The 19,389-nt window shown below is 39.1% G+C and overlaps 1 long non-coding RNA gene across 1 annotated transcript in view; it reads left to right on the forward strand.

Annotated features, from left to right (window-relative positions):
- LOC148148328 (uncharacterized) overlaps nucleotides 1-18,260 on the forward strand; it is a 120,368-nt gene extending 102,108 nt beyond the window's left edge. Inside the window, exon 3 of the long non-coding RNA XR_015759040.1 lies at nucleotides 18,125-18,260. This is a non-coding gene — a long non-coding RNA (uncharacterized LOC148148328). The remainder of the gene's footprint in view (nucleotides 1-18,124) is intronic.
- The last annotated feature ends 1,129 nt before the right edge of the window (nucleotides 18,261-19,389 follow it).

Raw genomic sequence — 19,389 nt, forward strand, 5'->3', positions numbered from 1 at the left:
AGTTCTATCCTTGTTTAAGTTGAAGGGGTGGGATTCAAAGGTGGAGGTGCAGGAAGTGGAGGAGATGCGCTAGAGGATATTGTTGACCACCTGGGAGAGAAAATGCAATCTTTGAAATAGGAGGCCATCTGGGATGTTCTGGAGTGGAATTGCACCTCCTTGGAGCAGATACGGCAGAGGGGGAGAAGTTAGGCATAAGGGATCATGTTATTACAGGGGGGGATGGGAGGAGGTGTAGTCAAGGTTGGTTTGAAATAGATGTTTGTGTTGTGTCAATCACTGGAGATAGAGACAGAGTGGTCCTGGAAGGTGGGGGGGAGCATGTCGAAAATTGTGCATGAGGTCAGGGTTGAAGGTATTGGTGAAGTTGATGACCTAATGAAACTTCTCGTGGGAGCATGAGGTGGCGCCAGTACGGTCATCAATGTAGCAGAGTAAAAGGTGGGGGGTGGTGCTAGTGTAGCTACAGAAGATGGACTATTCCACATATATTATGAAGAGGCAGGCACAGCTAGGGCGCATGTGCGTGCCCATGGCTATCCCTCTGGTCTGATCGAAGTGGGAGGATTCGAAGGAGACGTTGTTGAGGGTGAGGACAAGTTCTGCCAATAGAATGTGTTAGTGGAGGGGGACTGGTTAGATGATGGGAGAGGAAAAAACAGAGGGCTTTTTGGCTGTTGATATGGGGGATGGATGTGTGAAGGGACTGGATGTCCATGGTGAAGACGAGGTGTCAATTATTGCCATGAGCAGTGAATCTTTGTGGCATATCTGACCCATGATGTTGCTGCTGAAGGGTATACGTGTGTGTGTGTGTGTGTGTTTGTAGTGAGCTTTTAAAGATGGTGCCAGGGCTACCTGTCTTTCAGCATATATCTAGTCTTTCCACGAATGATAGATGTTAGAATGGGGCTAGAAATGTGTAAGGGGGCAATTTGTGGGTAGAGTAAGCAGTTAATAAGGAGAGTTTTGTAAAAAATGAAGCAAGACATCTTGCCAGGCCTTGCATAGAGAAGCTATCAGTGAAGTTTGATGAACTTGATACTTAGCCAAAGAAAATCAGAAAGTTCAGCTCAAACTTTTACTCACTGAAGCATGACCAATAAGAGAACTAGAGCATACTTTTCTTTACAAAAATCCTTCCTCATTTAAAAATATCAGAATCTGAAATATATCTTACAATAGCTACAAGAGATTATTTTAAACCAATTTTCAAATTCTCAATTTTAAAAAAAGGAGTTACAGGTAGAATGTATATCAGCTAGTTTAAGGAACTACTGCTCGCAATTGTTGACCTTTATACAAATACAAATGTCATGAGTTTCTATTCAGTTGTGTAGGTTTTTTTCAATGGAGTTAAGAACCTGTAATATTTTGCACGTGTTTAAAAAAGCTCCCTTTGAAGTTGAGATGTTTCCAGAATGGGCTATGAATTTTCACTAATTACACTTATTTGTAGGTGCTTTTGAAATGAAGACTTTTGGGGTGCAATGATAGTAATAATCATTTTTTGAAAGGTTTTTAATAGACGTTTGGGCAGTATGACGGCTCAGTGGTAAGCACTGCTGCCTCACTGCACCAGGAACCCGGGTTTGATTCCAGCCTCGGGTGACTGTCTGTGTGGAGTCTGCACATTCTCTCTGTGTCTGCGTGGGTTTCCTCCAGGTGCTCCGGTTTCCTCCCACAATCCAAAGGTGAGCCGGTTAGGTGGATTGACCATGCTAAAGAATGAAACATTTTCCAGGGTCAGATTTGTAGAGACAGGAAACGTCTCGATTCTGTCTATTACCATTAAGCCTGAGGATGACCCCTTGTTCAATGAAGACTGTAGGAGAACATGCCAGGAGGATCGCTAGGCACAATAAAATTGTTTCAAATTGGCAAAGCTACAACTCGAATTACCTGTATCCTAAACAGCACAAGCAGCATGCTACAGAAAGAGCTTAGCATTCCATAACTGAAAGATCAAAACAAAGCTGTTCAGCCTTGCCAATTCCAATAATGAATAACAATGGACAATGAAACAATCAAATGGTGGAGGCAGTTCCATGAATATCACCATCTTCAATGATAGCAGAGTCCATCACATAGTTCACAAAACCAAAGCAGGCAGCTGTAATCAAATATAGCCAAAAATGTAAAGTGAATGATCCATCTAGCCCCTGCCTGAAGACACATTGAGAAAGTAGCCAGTCTTCAGCGAGTTAAATTCAATCTATGTGAAATCAAGAAACCATTGAGTGCACTAACTGTACCCCAAGCCAGCTGTTCCAGCACAGCTACAACACTAACATCTAGCCAATATGGAAAATCATCCAGGTAAGACCTGCCTCCAAAAAAAATCAGGAGAATTCAATTGCAATCAAACTAATCTACATTTATTTGTTAGCGGCATCAAGAGTGACTCTATGACTTTATGCTATTAATTGGCACATATTCACTTATAATTTGCTCAACTTAGGTTCCACCAGGACTGCTTAGCTTAAGACTTTAATGCAACTGGGTTGAAACATGGACAAAAGATCCAACTTCCAGGGGTAAGGTGAAAGTGACAGCTTCTGGCTTTAATAATTGATGTGGGTATCAAAAGGCCCTAGGAAAGCTACAGTTAATAGGGGTCATAAGGGAAACTCTCCATTGGTTATAGTGATACCCAACATAATGGAAAGTGAGTGTAGAATTTGTGAAGTTATGTTGCAGTCCATTAGTGAGGTTGCACTTGGAGTATTGTGTTCAGTTTTGGCCACCTTGCTATAAGAAGGATGTTATTAAACTGGAAAGAATGCAGAATAATTTACAAGGATGTTGCCAGGACTCAATGGTCTGAGGTTGGATGAGTTAGGACTTTGTTCATTAGAGCGTAGGAGATTGAGAGAGGATCTCATAGAAGTGTGTAAAATCATGAGAGGCGTTAATGGGGTGAATACCTCAGTCTTTTTCCCAGGATTGGGGAAATTGAAGGTTACAGGGCATCAGTTTAAGGTTAGAGGGGAAAGAATAAAAGGGAACCTGAGGGGCAACATTTTTACACAGAAGGTGATAAACATATAAAATGAGTGGCCAGTGGAAGTGGTTGAGACAGGTACATTAACAACATTTAAAGGGCATTTGGACAAATAGATGGATAGGAAAGGTTTAGAAGTTTATGGGCCAAATGCAGGGAAATGGTGTTAGTGTGGATGAATATTTTAGTCAGCATTGATCAGTTTGAGCTAAAGGAGCTATCTCCGTGCTGTAGGACTCTATGACTCTATGATAACAGTTATTGGAGCCTAGTCATCTCAGTTCTGTCTCATCACGCGAGGTGGTCCTTTAACCAGTGTCCTAAAACCAATCATGGTCAGCTGAATCACAAATGACCTTCCCTCCATTATAAATTCAGAATTGGTAATGTTCACTGACAGTACAACACTCAGTTCTGGTTTGCAGCTCTTAATATACTAAAGTAGTCCATATCTGTATACATGAAGACCTTATTGAATTTTGGGTTTATAAGTGGTAGGTAAATTTTTCCACACAAATGCTAGACAATGATTATTCTCCATCAAGAATGAGTTTTGGCATTGCCCTCAATGAAACCTGCTACCAACATTTTGCGGGTTACCCTTGTCCAGAAACTGAACAAGAACACCCAGAAAAATACTATGGCTACAACAGCACGTCAGAGGCTAGGAATATTGTAGTAAGTAACTCACCTCATGACTCCCCAATGTCTGTCCACCATATACAAGGCACAAGTCAGGGTTTTGTTGGAATAGTCTCCACTTTCCTGGATGACTGCAGTTCTAACAACACAAAAAGCTTAACACCATACAGCACAACTCAGCATCACATCCACCATCTTAAACATTCACTTCCTCCACCAATATCCAGTGACAGCAATTTATATATCCACACAATGAACTTCAGTAACTCATCAAATTTCCTTTGACAGCACTATTCAAACTAGTGACCAATATCACTTAGAAACACAAAGGCACAATATGCATTGCAACATCACTACCTGCAGGTTTCCCACCAAAATACACACCATCCTACCTTGGAGCTATATTGCTGTGCGATCCCTGTCAGTGGATGAAAATCCTGAACCTCCCTACCTAAAAGCACCATGGGTGTTGGTACACGCCAAGAACTGTAGTGGTTCAAGAAAGCAGTCCAATACCATCTTCTCTAGAGTGAAAGGCAATAACTGCTGGCCTAGACAGCAATGTAGATATACTAAGAACAAAAAAAAATGTCACATGTCATCCTGACTTGTCATCATTCTTTCATTGCATTGAATTAAAATTCGAGCAATTTATTACCTATGAGTACTTTTGGTAAACCTACACCATGTGGTCTGCTCTTGACAGTTCAAGAAGGTGGCTGACCACCATCTTCTCAAGAAAAAGTATGGATGCTCAAGGTGCTCGCATCTTGTGATAGATAAAGTGAAAGAGGAAAAATTGCAAGAATACACATCAAATGGCATCACATAATTTGTACCTGGGTAAAAAAATAAACTAAGATATAGGAAGATGCATTTCATTTGACCGATGTTTTTACTTGTCATAGGCAGATAACTTTAAATTGCCTTCTCTTGGAAACAATAGAGTACCAAAAGACTTGTGTCTACCATAAAGTATTATTCAGTTTTCCTGCTGTTTAACAGAACTACAGAATATTCATATATAGTGAAGATATATAGTAATGATGTAATTTCCTCTAAACAATAAATATATGTGATTTTCTGAATACTTTTCATGCATACCATACATTTCAAGTAGCACGTTTGTCAAATGCCTAGTAATGGGACTAACATCCCAAGCTATATCAGCATTTGATTTCAAAAGACTATGGCAGGATCAATGGCATCCAGCATTATTTCTCTCATTAACAGAGCTTTATGCATTAGCAGTATGGTCTCCATGGAAGGTTGTTTGAGAGCTCAAGATGTTGATTTCTATTTTTGAGAGACTGTTGATCCAGTTAACAGGATGTAGCTGATTAAACTGATTCTGAAGCAATGTGCATTTCAATTGTGGATAAAACACTCAATTTACAGCAGGAAAATTGAGAGGAGATCCTGAGATTTATTCCATTAAATACATGGAGCAAAAGAAAAACAGAGAACACAATATTATAGAGTTGTTGTTTCTAATACAATAAATACCCTTCAAAATTCAGATCATAGTCTTGACCTCCTTTCAATCATATATTATAGCTCTATAATACACATCAAATTATGCATATTTGTCCCTATCTGTGCCAACAATTCATCCTTACGTTACAACTGAAGAGATGGAATTTGTATTGCTTGCTGGACACTGGAATATTTGTCCTGGTGTGACAAATAAGTAACTGAGATGGGCCTTTTTGTGAGAAGTCAGTTTGGAGATCCTCAGAAGACTGAGAAAATCTACTATTGATGGGCACTAGATGTTTTGGCTCAGTGAAACAGTGAAAAGCAAGTTTGTTGGATGCTGAAAATTACTTTAGGTTTGTTCTTGTAAAGACTAAAAATCTGTGGAGAGTGCAGTGTAATGCAACATGGGAATTTGGTCTTGTCAGGAAGTTAGGACAGTACTTTGCTTAAAGTCAACAAATACACTAAATTATAGACAATGTTTAGTTGGCATTGATTTCCATTCACTTGTTACAGTAAAAGTCCTAAAACATGAAAACATTTGTCGTGTTATCCTTTTGAGATGGTCACTGGGAATTCAAATTACTTATGAAGTGACTCTGAAGAGCTCAGAACAAGAAATAGGACAAAATCACTCCATTTAGTGTTGACAAAGGAGGGAGGGAGATAATACAGCAAACAGACTTGTTTGTCCCAATCAATATTGTTAATATTAGGAAATATATGTTTTAAAACTGTTTTCCAAAGTGAAGGTGAGGGAATTTATTTTACTGATACACTTCATGGTAAATGATGGTATAGAGTAATAGGCCAGAAGAATTGTTTACTCATTGATTAGGAACAGAAGGAGTAAAAAAGGTGAAGGAACACAAGGGCAGTCAGCCAGCCAGCTAGGTCTGGCAAGGAACCTGGTGTAGCAAGGGGAAACACACTGCACTCAAGCCCACAGCTGTCAGAATCAGATAACAAGCCAGGAAATGTTAATCAAGCGCATTAGTCAGGATAGTGCAGCATATTTTAAAAATTATTTTTCTTGCTCTTTGGAAATGATTCTGCAGCTAATTGAATATGAGATTTCATTACATCTGTTACTCTCCAAGTTCACATCCTGTGCAGTTAGATGAAGCAGCTTCAAGATTGTATCTGGCCTCACCACAGCATTTGTTTCAGCTTGCTTGGAGAAAAATTGGAAAAACACATGGAAGAGCTTGCGTGAAAGAAGCAAAACACAATTGGAGAACATGCATTATAAACATAATGACTGTAATATTACATAAGTACAAACTGAGTAGTTGAGGCTCAACTCTGTTTGCAAAACATTGAATACCCGCATGACACCACTTCATAAATCCTTCATTGGCTATTAAATGCTTTGAGATGTCTAAGCCTTGGCAAAGAGGCTAGGTAAATACAAATCTCTCTATTCAAGAAAATTGATGTTAAAGCAAGGAGACACATTGTTGAAAACTGCTCTGTTTTTCTTTCATGTCTAACATTTGGCTTATGATTTCATCAGTTTAAAGGTTAGGGATATAAGAAAGAGAGAGGTGTACCATTTTTCTTTGGATTTAGCTTTATTTGGAAGACACCAACCAATGGTTCAGAGAAGTCAGAAAGAAGGCAAGTAATCCCACACTTTAAATGCTGGAAAGCTATTCAGTGGTGAGGGAAAGGAGTGTCAATACATCCAAGACCAATTCTGTCCCCATACAATGTTCACATATACACATTTGGTCCATTGTTAAAGCATGGTTTTTCCCCTGTCCCTAGATTAACAATGCCAATAGTCATTTACAGCTTTAGGCATGACCAGCTAATTTAACACAAACTGAAGAATTCAATTTTATTATTGAATTACCTTCATCACTCTGAATGACCTTTCACACATTGCATGTTCACAGCTAACTGCAGAAACATCATTTGCCCTCTTTGGCTGCACTCATCAGATTAGGAAATGCTAAAAAATGTGCAGGTCTTTACTTTAATCATCAACAAGATTCTGGTAGGAAAATGTGGTCTATTTTATTTCCGACCTGCTGATATCAGTTTTGATTGGAAATTCATTAAAACCCACTGACCAACTTCTTACTAAATCAATGATTAATTTTGTTAACGATGGAAAATTGTGTGCCAGGGCAAATAAATGATTGTTCTGGCAGCTGGTTCATCTATGGAGGAGGTCCTATTCTAAACAGACTTTGCAGAATTAGAAATAAGATTGCAATAGCCAAGCAGCATTGAAAGAAAAATAAATAATTTACCTTTTCAAGGCACAATCACAGTGGCTGCTTCTGGTTAAAAAGTACTATAGAAAACTAAGTTAAAAATCGCACAACACCAGGTTATAGTCCAACAGGTTTAATTGGGAGCACACTAGCTTTCGGAGCACCGCTCTTTCAACCACCTGATGAAGGAGTGGCGCTCTGAAAGCTCGTGTTTCCAATTAAACCTGTTGGACTATAACCTGGTGTTGTGTGATTTTTAACTTTGTACACCCCAGTCCAACACCGGCATCTCCGAATCATGGCTACTACAGAGAACTAAAACATCCAAGTGGTGGTCCATAAAGGAGGCAAAGTTCTCTTTAAGTACTGTTTGTGAAACTGCTTGCCAATTTTTCCTTTCTGACAGCCCACAAAAGTGACATGTCAAACTCACATGGACACAAAGGTTTCCCAATTCACATATTTAAGTAATTCCTGCTCCTGTTTTAATTGGCTGACAGAGTTTGATTTAGCAGCACTAGTTTTGGAATGTGCAAAACTCAACAGAATAATTGTGAAACCTATGTAAAGAAGTCTCCAATTTAATTAAGTAAGAATAGTCTGTAATCTGCTCAATATCTATGGTGTTTCACTTGCTTCCATTGTTTTTAGCTGCAGACAGACACCCAGCATGTGTTGGAATCACAGAGAGAAAATCTGCTTCCTGTTATTTTGAGATTTCTATGAGCTATTTAGCTGGTTTATTTGCAGGTATCAGATTGAATAACAGACTATTTGGTTAACATTCAGAATGCAGTGCAATGTAATGTCATTAGCAAATGCAGTGCAACTGCCATCCAGAACCTTATTATTCAATCTTTTCCTCAGTTCAATTACACACCTCTACAGCTAAGGAAGATAGATGGAGGTCATTTGGGAGCAGTAAAGCACAATCTATTGAATGCAAACCTATTACGGACTTAAACTGATTTACACCTGTTTTCTCCTGTTGTATAGCAAGGTTCTGCAGTTGAAATGCAAATCCAATGATTGAAAAATCTTTTCCTATTCTCTACTCAATTACCAAACATATAATCACAGTTCTGATTTAACAATATATGAAAACAATCAAAATTATCAAATGGTGCCTTGCGCCATTGCGCCTTGGGGAAACAAGCAAATGTTTGCCAGGCTACATCTGGAAGAATGACAGTGTTATTTGTGACTACAACATGGCAATATGGTTTTGAAAAGATAAGTACAGCAGCATTTTACTTCTTTACTTTTTAATGAATGATTCCCAATGAAATTATTTGATTACTCCTTACTAATCAAGTTGTGTAACATTCACAAATATATTGTATAAGTGATTTGATCCTAGGTTCTGACCTGCCCTAAAGTGACCAGTTTAAAATTTGCAGGGTTATTTCAGGTTGATCTATTTTCTCAGTCCCCTCCTTTCTTTGAAAAGTGTTTTGCATCAATGGACAGCTTAGTAGAAACAAGAACTTCCAATTCTTGGGGAGAAGACCTTGCATTATGCCATTTAATGTGATCACCAACCTATTGAGCATGTAATTTGTTTTAAAGGAAAGGATCATGGCAGCATAATATATCATTATATATGTTAAAGTTAATTCATAGAAATCCTTGAGAACAATAAAAGAACACACAATCTAAATGGAACAGGAAATGGAAAATCCTAAGGGGATGTAAGCACTGTTTTCTATCTGAGTTATGGACAGTGTTAATGCAGTGTGTTGGCTGAACTGTAATCAATGTTAATGATGCATACTATCTGAATTTGGAGTGATATTAGAAGCTAGATATTATCAGAACAATGGAAGTTGTTAATGCTGTGTGTTGCTGAGATCTGGACAATGGTAGCTCTATGCATTGTCTAAGGTATGAACATTTCCAGCATGCATTGTCTGCACGGTGGGCAATAATAGTGCTATGTGTTATTTGAGTTGCTGGCAGAACAAACATTGCTGAGTTGTTGACAGTGTGATGTTTTATCTATGTTATTTACAGTACTAGCACAGTGCATTTTCTGTGTACATGATGACTTGAATGATAACTTAAGCAATGCATCATGCTGATGATGAAATTCAAGTTCATAGGTGATACAGTTGGGAAATGAGAGATTTGGCTGGGTACCCAAAGGTACGGAAGGAATAAGCAGAAAAGAGAATGATAGCTTGCATTTATATTGCAGATTGCATGACCAACCAACATCTCAATGTGCTCTACAGCTAAGGAAACACTTTTGAAATGTAATTTCTGTGGTAGTATAGGAAATACAGAAACCAACATGCACTGAGAAACTCCACAAACTGCAATGTGATGACAACCAAATAATTTGAACTTGCAGTTTTGATTCAGGGATAGATATTGGCTAGGACATCAGAAAGTGCTCCTCTGCACTTCTTTAAAATAGTACCAAGGAACCTTATACATCCACCTAACCAGAAAGATAGGTTTCATATCTCATCTGAAAGGTGGTACCTCCAACAGTGCAGTATTTGCTCTGTGTTGCATTGTGAAGTCAGCCTTGAATTGGTGCTGAAGCTCTGGAGTGGGACTATAATGCAGAATTTTGTTATTCAGAGTGCAACCAAGTGAACCATGGTTAAAAAAATTAACTGAATGGGAAATGTTGTGTCAAATGAATTCTATTGTGTGGTCATTCAGTTGAGAAGCTAAGAATGACAAATCAGATTTGATTCTGATATGTTTGACTGGAGGCTTGTGAAAAAGCAAAGGAATTTCGGTGTGAACTCTTCCAGGACAACAAACAACTGTCAGATAGCCTTGCACTAGTTCTATCTTGTTTTAAGCTGCTTATTCCTAAATTCCTCCTCTCATCTCCTGCATTTAAGAATGAATGATTTATTGTAATGTACATTTTATAGTGAATTACAATAAAAGCTTTCATTTGTCACTATAATCCAGCTCTATTTTAATAGATTAAGAATAAGACAAAATGAAAAGATATAGCTCATAGAGAATTCCATCTATTTATGCCATCACTGTCTCACCAAACCCAACTAACATTGAAGTCACCAATCCTCAGGTGCCATTTTTTGCCACTAGGCCTATTCACCTTCTCCACTGCCCACACCAGGCACATTGAGTCTGAGACTATCACTGCAGTGGATGTTGCTGTGGTGCTGTCCTGCCAGTGCTTTGCCACCACCAGCACCGGACCCAGCCAACGACAATGTTGCCGATCCTGAGGTGCCATCTTTCACCACTGGGCCTTACAGTGTATTTTCAGAGGCATCAAATACCATCCTGGAATTCCTGAAGTCATTTTTCTACAAAGATCTTGGAAATTGAATGATTAGATTAGATTACTTACAGTGTGGAAACAAGCCCTTCGGCCCAACAAGTCCACGCCGACCCGCTGAAGCACAACCCACCCATACCCCTACAGTTACCCCTGCACCTAACACTACGGGCTATTTAGCATGCCAATTCATCTAACCTGCACATTTTTTGGACTGTGGGAGGAAACTGGAGCACCCGGAGGAAATCCACGCAGACACGGGGAGAATGTGCAAATTCCACACAGCCAGTCGCTTGAAGCGGGAATTGAACCCAGATCTCTGGCGCTGTGAGGTAGCAGTGCTAACCACTGTGCCACCTTGCTGCCCACTAGGCCATTTTTAGCCATAAATTTAATCTCCTTCTATTCTCATGTAATGAAAATACATATGGAATTAGAGCAGAAACTTTGTCTGGTTACATCTTTTGTTTTGAGTCCTGCGATGTTAAATCACTTGTAGCAATCTACTCTTACGTGAGTAGCTAACCTAACACAGTTCAGGAATTATCCTGGGCTGCCTTTGAATGGCTCAATGTTGATATTACCTAAGGCATTCCATTTGTGCAATCAGTCATCATATCTCACTCTTCACAGGAAATATGAGGTAATTTAATAGAATACATTTCCCTTTAACAGTTATCTAACAACTAGTGAGTCAAATACATATACTTCTGTGTCACATCTTGCTACGAAAATAAAGAGTAAGAATTAATGAAGACAACTTAAAACTTTAAAAAGTCCATATCATAATTCATTTTAATTCTAGATTCTTTAGACAGGGAAAGGTAGATGATAGTCATAGAGTCATAGAGATGTACAGCACAAAAAACAGACGCTTTGGTCCAACTCATCCATGCAGACAAGATATCTCAACACAATCTAGTCCCACCTGCCAGCACCCGGCCTATATTCCTCCAAACCCTTCCTATTCATATACCCATCCAAATGCTTTTTAAATGTTGCAATTGTACCAGCCTCCATCACTTCCTCTGGCAGCTCATTCCATACATGTACCACCCTCTGTGTGAAAATGTTGCCCCTTAGGTCTCTTTTATATCTTTTCCCTCTCACCCTAAACCTATGCCGTCTAGTTCTGGACTCCCCGACCCCAGGGAAAAGACTTTGTCTATTTATCCTATCCATGCCCCTCATAATTTTGTAAACCTCCATGAGGTCACCCCTCAGCCTCCAATACTCCAGGGAAAACAGCCCCAGCCTGTTCAGCCTCTCCCTCCAGCTCAAATCCTCCAACCCTGGCAGCATCCTTGTAAATCTTTTCTGAACCCTTTCAAGTTTCATAACATCTTTCCGATAGGAAGGAGACCAGAATTACATGCAATATTCCAACAGTAGTCAAACCAATGTCCTGTACAGCTGCAACATGACCTCCCAACTCCTGTACTCAATACTCTGACCAATAAAGGAAAGCATACCAAACACCTTCTCCACTATCTTATCTACCTGCAACTCCACTTTCAAGGAGCTATGACCCTAGGTCTCTTTGTTCAGCAACACTCCCTAGGATCTTACCATTAAGCGTATAAATCCTGCTAAGATTTGCTTTCCCAAAATGCAGCACCTCGCATTTATCTAAATTGAACTCCATCTGCCACTTCTGAGTCAGTTGGTTTGTCTGATCAAGATCCTGTTGTAATCTGAGGTAACCGTCTTCGAGATACTTAGAGCTTTCAAATGTGTTAACTTACCTCAAATGAAATATATAAAATTAAACTTTAAGACCTAGAAATTCAATAGCATCTATTTTGGACACTTCATCTGCAGAGTGATTGATGCCCAGACGTCTGTGAGGTACATTCCAGGTCTTAGATCCTATTGTCAAAAAGAGGGAACCCTGGTAGGAGCTCACTCAAGTTTCTTTGACGGTTAAAGTAAATAATTGAGCACCCTCACAATGTTGTACAGGTGGAAGAGCTGGCCTTAGAGTGTGACTAGAGAGCTGGAGGAAAAATACTGGGCCTCAGAGAGCAATTAGAAGGCTGTTGGATATTTTGGAAGAAGATCACAGGATGTCAAACTTTGTTGTGGTTCTGTTCGCCGAGCTGGGAATTTGTCTTGCAGATGTTTCGTCCCCTGTCTAGGTGACATCCTCAGTGCTTAGGAGCCTCCTGTGAAGCGCTTCTGTGATGTTTCCTCTGGCATTTATAGTGGTTTGTCTCTGCCGCTTCCGGTTGTCAGTTCCAGCTGTCCGTTGCAGTGGTCGGTATATTGGGTCCAGGTCGATGTGCTTATTGATTGAATTTGTGGATGAGTGCCATGCCTCTAGGAATTCCCTGGCTGTTCTCTGTTTGGCTTGTCCTATAATAGTAGTGTTCCCAGTCGAACTCATGTTGCTTGTCATCTGCGTGTGTGGCTACTAAGGTTGTGTCGTTTTGTGTTGGACAGCTGGAACTGACAACCGGAAGCGGCAGAGACAAACCACTATAAATGCCGGAGGAAACATCACAGAAGCGCTTCACAGAAGGCTACCAAGCACTGAGGATGTCACCTAGACAGGAGATGAAACGTCTGCAAGACAAATTCCCAGGTCGGCGAACAGAACCACAACAACGAGCACCCGAGCTACAAATCTTCTCACAAATTTTGAATGTCAAACTTTATTGTTGAGAGGGCTCTGAGCATTGGGTCAGAGATCTGAGACAGTGAAGCCAGAGCCCAGCGATGACTTGGAGCATAAGGTGGGAGATCTCTGGACCAAGAGTGGCAATGATTTTAAACACTGGTTGTTTTTCATTCAATGCTGCTTCGCGCTGATTATCTCAGAGGCAATCAGCCCTTGCTTTGATTGCCTCAGGTACAAAGGAGAGTTGCAAGAGGGAGAAGAAGCAGGCATAAGGTCCTCTTTTCTCATGCAAGTAGTTGAATATTTGCTGCTGATTTGGTAAAGAACACCTTTAATTTTGGCATTTACCAAAATGGTAACTGTCATGACCTGCACCAAAATTGTGCATATATATGTGGATGTCATTTTGGACATAACAGCACTGTAAATGGAAGTTATTATATCAGCCCACCAAAACAAAATAAAAGCTGAATTAAAACTAATAACTTTCCTAAATCTATTTGAGATTAAAATTAGATTTATCACATGTCAACCAAATCAAGTAGCTTAATTATTTTGCCCTAAAACACTTAAAACTGCACCATTATTTGGTAATAAAGAATTTAATATTAATATTTATTATTAAAAGATTTAACTGTCTTTGCATCATTTACAGTTGTATTTATATCTATTTGGTAGTCCCATCGTTTTAATTAACTGGCAACTTGAAAAATGTATTCTTCCGGTGTTGAAAATATTCTATTACATTTTATTATTTTTCTGTTGCACATTAATTTTGCTGGATAAAGAATTGTCAATATATAGCAGTTTTGATTTATTCTTCCTTGGACCTTAATTGCACACTTTGATTGAAATATAAATTCAATGGTGCCTTCTTTCTGACTATATTGTACACCAATGCTCATCTAATCTTCATTTATTAGGCTAACAGTGAAGAGTTGAGCCAATCCATCAGATTCCTTACTCTGTTATTTTCTCCAACTATGTAATTAGCTGAGAGGATTGTTTGAGCTCAGCTTTGCAATAGTTGCAAAAATACACACATGCTGTGATTTATGTTTATGTACTATTATACTGTTGTGGTTTTTGAGAAAATTTGTAGCTCAGGTTGATGATAAATAAGTAAGTTAGGTCCCTGAGCTTGAAGGTTTGTCTTCAGATGTTTCATCACCATACTAGGTAACATCATCAGTGAAAGTATCCAGTGAAGTGCTGGTGGTATGTCTCGCCTCTCTGTTTTTAGGTCTTGGTTTCTTAAGGTGGGTAATGTTATTTCTGGTTCTTTTTTTCAAGTAAAGTTAGATAGGATCTAAATCAATGTGTTTATTCCCCAGTTCCTTTTGATTTTGATTTTGCTCTGTTCACTGATGCCACACATTGAACAAGGACATGGAATTCTGATCTTTCATCCATGTTTGGACCAAGACTACAATGAGGTCAGGAGTCAAGTAGCCCTAGTATAACCCAAACTGAACATCAATGAGCAAACTATTGATCAGGTAATAGTCGAAACATATCGTTTGAGGCATGCTATATTTGATCTTAATACAAGTACAAACACAGCAGATCAAACACTCTAATAAATAAAGTAATTGGCTACAAGAGAAGGTCAGAGGCTAAGAACATTGCAGTGAGTAATTCGCCTCCTGACTCCCCAAAGCTTGTCATCATCTACAAGGCATGAGTCAGGAAGGTGTTAGAATACTCTCCACTTGCATGGGTGAATGAACATGCAGAAGCATTCAAGAAGCTTAACACCATCCGGAACGAAGGAGCCCACTTGGTTGACACCACATCCACAAACATCCACTCCCTCCAAAACCAGCCTTGATAGAAACAGTGTACACCATTTACAAGACGCTGCTGAAATTCACCAAGGCTCCTTAGACATCAACTTCCAAGTTCATAACCAATTCTACTTGGAAGGACAAGAGCAACAGATACATGAGAACATCACCACCTATAAGTTTCCCTCCAAGCCATTCACCATTCAGACTTTGGAAATATATTGCCCGCTCCTTCAGTGTCATTGGATGAAAGTCCAGGACCTCCTTTTCTAACATCATAGTGGGTCTACCTACAGCACATGGACAGCAGTGGTTCAAGAATGCAGCTTACCACCATCCTCTCAAGGGGTACTAGAGATGGCCAATAAATTCTGGGCCAGACAATGATGCTCACCTGTAAACAACCAAAAACAAAATTGCTCCCTTCATAAATGCAGAACACAACTGAGAATATGTAACACTTCAGTGCGAAGTATAAAGTTGGCTGCATTGGAATGTTTTCACCCGGAAATTTCCAAATATTCTTGTCCCAGGTAATGATTAAATATAAAAGCTTCTAGTGTTCATTATCCTTTCTACAAGGATATTTACATATTGAGTGTCATAATTAAACAGTTTATAATGCAATCAGTAAATTCAGTACCTGACTGGAATTTAACAACCCACTGAAGGTCATTTTCCTATTAAATAAAACAGCATTAGAACAAAATCAGGAAGTTTTGTAAATCATGATCAAAATGTAGTTTGATCGGATACCATTATTTAAAGGCTAGACTTCAGGATTACAATAAAAATGTTTACCTTGGTGTCAAGTTAGGGTCAAGGCTAAAGGAATGTCAATTTATAACACACTGGAAAATGAAATTTCCAGACACTGTGGTCTCTTTCTGTGTCGTGCAGAATTTTCGATTAAAAAAGCATAACAATAAATAATGCATATCAAGATCACACTAGGAGAGCATAGTAATTTACATTTTATATGCAACATGAGCTAAGGCAATAGATGTAGTTTTAGAATAATATCAAATTATATTGTGTCAGGAGTAGAGGAAGTCTTATGCAGATAGAGTTTTCTTTTAATATTTTCAGACAGCTGGTAATGCAATGTTAAAACCATTTTAATTTTCAAAAAACATTTTCCAAACTAGCGTCCGTCTTACTAGAACAACAAGTATAAGTCTGCACTAGTGTTTCTCTGGAGGAATCTACAGAAAGAAGTGACAAGACCAAAGTTTCATAATATGTGTGATTTTTCTCCTTTCAATTAATGACTTTCAAACACTGTATTTAATGTTTCATTGTGACACTTATAGGCTAGTTATAGATTATTTCAAGAACTAAGTATATTACACTCTGGGCAATAAATCTTTGTCCTTGTAGTCCTGTTTAGATTGATATCTTACTGCTTGTGTTATATGCAAACATAAATCCAAGCATGCACATGTGGTTTTTATCAATTTACCACCAAACTAGAGGTCATGAAAATGAAGCTAGTGAACCACATGAGGTACCAGAAAAGAAATGTTGTGGCTCCAATTATGGTAACTTTTATGGTAAACAGTCAATTGCACATTCAGAGCTATACTCTGCAGGAAATTGTACTTAGAGGACATATCCTATATGTCATCGTGTACACACATTTACCTAAGCTGAATTTTACAGTACTGCCTGATGCCAGTTTACTTGATTTAAAATTATTGTAAGTTCCTAAATGGATCAGCCTAATCTGCCTGTATCACCATGGAATATTGTATATTCTTATAACACTCAGTACCATTGGAAAGATCCAGAGTTATTCCAGCCTGTTTTGATATTTTTTCACACATCTTCAAATATCTAACACAGTAAATTCTGATGGTTTAAAGCACTTACTGTCACATTTGGATAAATTTGACAAAATTTCAAATCTTGTACTATCCCAATTTGTTTTCAAAATGGCCATCTATTTTAGATTTCAATCTTAACACAAAAACAATAACTTTTATAATGCTTTAAATGTAAGAAAATGTCACAGGATGCTGCTCAGTAGAATAGAAACAAAGCCAAAAAATGTCAATATTTGAAATGATGGGCATGGATCCAGAGTGGCAGCGTGAAGCATATTCTCTGTTTGTGGCTACAGTCCCAAAACATGGCCAGAGATTAACAATTATGCCACATCTATTGTATAGCTGTGGTATTTGCTGCTTTTAACATAAACAAAAGCAAAACCTTTTAAAGACCATGGTCAACTGTCATTGAGAAATAAAACTGAGGGGGAGAAATTAATTTACATGGTGCAGTTTTTACCTGCAAATAGCACTACATATAGATTAGATTACTTTACAGTGTGGAAACAGGCCCTTCGGCCCAACAAGTCCACACCGCCCCGCCGAAGCGCAAACCACCCATACCCCTACATTTACCCCTTTCCTAACACTACGGGCAATTTAGCATGGCCAATTCACCTGACCTGCACTGTGGGAGGAAACCAGAGCACCCGGAGGAAACCCACGCAGACACGGGGAGAATGTGCAAACTCCACACAGTCAGTCGCCTGAGGCGGGAATTGAACCTGGGTCTCTGGCGCTGTGAGGCAGCAGTGCTAACCAGTGTGCCACCGTGCCGCCATTGATTCCTTGGGGTAGGCAATACCATAGATAACTACCTGAGTGACCTACGCAATCTTCTTCAATGATATCAGTAAAGAATATTGCCCAGGCTGTGTAGGAGGGGCAACTGGCATTACTGACACACAGAGAATTGATTTAAGTCTGTGTAGTAAGAAGCAACATTGTGTAAATTAATTTCGCCCATATTCACCATTCTTATCAGCAGAGTTTGATTCTAATTGGAGCTGAAACACTTTCTTCTCATTGAGTTGATGGAATGAATGCTTTAACTGCCCTGGTAGTGAGTCACACAGATCAAACAAGACCTTAGGTTCAATTCCTGGCTTCTGTTGTCTGGGTGGATGTGTGGAGTGACCTTTGGGCCACTTGAACTTGAGGTGGAGGAATCAAAAATGAACTCAAGTGTTTGTTTATCATTTCTATCCTGCACTCTCACTGAAGATGTGAATACTGAGATTAAACTTAGATTTGTTCTTCCCTGCAGAATAATAACCTACCGACACTGATCTTCAGCCATGAACTATAACAGCAAGACTGAGCATCTTCATGAAAAAGGGGAAATTAAAAAGATCAAATTTATTTTTATTGTGAACTTTGTCCTACAATAAAATGTATTCAAAGTATATTCTACGGAATCATATGTATGCTTTCACAATTTCTGACGGTGATGCACGTGGCCTCTTCCCTTTCTTTCTCCCTCCAACCGACAATATCATGTGGTATTTGTGGCATTATGAGTTCTTCATTACAGCTCATCATCATTTTCTGGCAGGGATTCACAGGACCAGCTTGGTCTCATATGACAGAGGCAAATCTCCTGGAAGTTAAACAGGAAAAAGGCTCTTGTTTTAAGCAAGATGTAGTTTACAGCACGATAGCAACTAGGTGCAAGTTACATTGGTATGAAAGACATTGTTACTGGGCAGAATCTTACAGGGGTCTGAGTGATGTAAGTGATGATGAAGTTTAAGGAAGAGTCAGATGAGAAGTCAGGTGAGTCTATCTCAATATTGGGAACATATTGCTACATCTTTCATGTTTTCACATGCAGTGTAGCATGCTATTCATCAAACAGCAGCAAGTTGCTAATTAAAAGGAATCATTGTTTGTTAAACGCCTTGTTGATGGCCCAACTCATCTCATTAATATTCAGTTTTCTATTTTATCAAACTCACCAAACAAAATAGACAATGGAAAAACTCAACATGGACATCAGAGCAAGTGCCTGGTGAATTCAGCTCACCATTTGTTCTGAAGGATGTCCATATTTCATATGAAGGAACTGCAGATCTTTGCACAATCACAGGCACCAGCCACATGTGTTTCTCATCCATGGCTTGGCATCCAGCAATAACCAACCTTTCATGAACATTATGGCATCTCTTCACTACACTTGCAGAACAGTTTGGGAACACAGACTTGGATTGCAAGCATAGCCATAAACAGGATTAAAAGACTGAAGCATGAACACTTTGCACCCAGAACAAGCATGCATTGGATCAGGGTGTATCTCAGGGCTGCTTATTTGCTCGCTTAGTGCTTACAAACTTTGCACTTACCTGCATCTTCACAGCCTCCATGCCTTTCCCTGTCTTGTGGTAACAATTAACATAGCCACACAACCAGGCACTTTACCTTGCTGGTCAGCAGTCCTCACTTAAGGGGATGTATATCTTGCTGTATGGCAATGTGCTGCATCCATCTCATACCTTTACCAAATGCTAGCAGCTTACATGACAAATACTTTGC

The sequence above is a fragment of the Chiloscyllium plagiosum genome, unplaced genomic scaffold, assembly GCF_037043375.1.
Source record: "Chiloscyllium plagiosum isolate Xiang-an unplaced genomic scaffold, Cpla_swu_hap1 HiC_scaffold_13, whole genome shotgun sequence".
Lineage (NCBI taxonomy): Eukaryota > Metazoa > Chordata > Chondrichthyes > Orectolobiformes > Hemiscylliidae > Chiloscyllium > Chiloscyllium plagiosum.